We start from the raw sequence: 669 nt of genomic DNA on the forward strand, positions 1-669 counted from the left end.
CATTTAGTACGCGTTTACATTTATCGGAGTACAAGAACTTTTTAAAATATTAATAGTTTTTAATAGATGTGATGAACATTTTTTATTACACGACGAACATTTTTTTAGCTGAACCCGTAAAAATGTATTCTTGTGTATTTTTATAGATTTTAATTACAACAAAAGACAGTAGAAGCTATCCATCACAGACACAAGTGGGTAAGCTATCTAAAAGGTTCTGCCCAAGCTGAACTAACTATATTTCTTCTTGGCTCGAAGAATTGTTCATTAAACCTCCTAATCAGCTTCTAATCAGGGTTAGAGAATCGCGTGTAACATTCCTAATCATCTAAAACCTAAACCTAAAAGTTGGGGGAAATGGGATATTTCATGTATGTGGTTATATTAACCTAAAGGGGTCCTCTCTCTTGTACAATACAACACCCTATCCTGGCTATGGATCATAATTCCTTCTCTTCATTGGACCCCATTCCAAATATTGTTCAAGTGAGCCGCAATATCATTCCCACATTTTTTAGAAGGGGATTTCTAAACTAAAATTGAGCATCTAAATACTTTCTAGTGTAGTGGTTGAAGATAAGTGATGGGTTTATCCCCATATCTGAACGCCTTTGCATTTCTTATTTTCCACATGTTAAAAGAGCAACGATAAGAGCAAAGGAGCAAGCT

Source organism: Triticum dicoccoides, chromosome 7B (genome assembly GCF_002162155.2).
Source record: "Triticum dicoccoides isolate Atlit2015 ecotype Zavitan chromosome 7B, WEW_v2.0, whole genome shotgun sequence".
In the NCBI taxonomy this organism is placed as follows: domain Eukaryota; kingdom Viridiplantae; phylum Streptophyta; class Magnoliopsida; order Poales; family Poaceae; genus Triticum; species Triticum dicoccoides.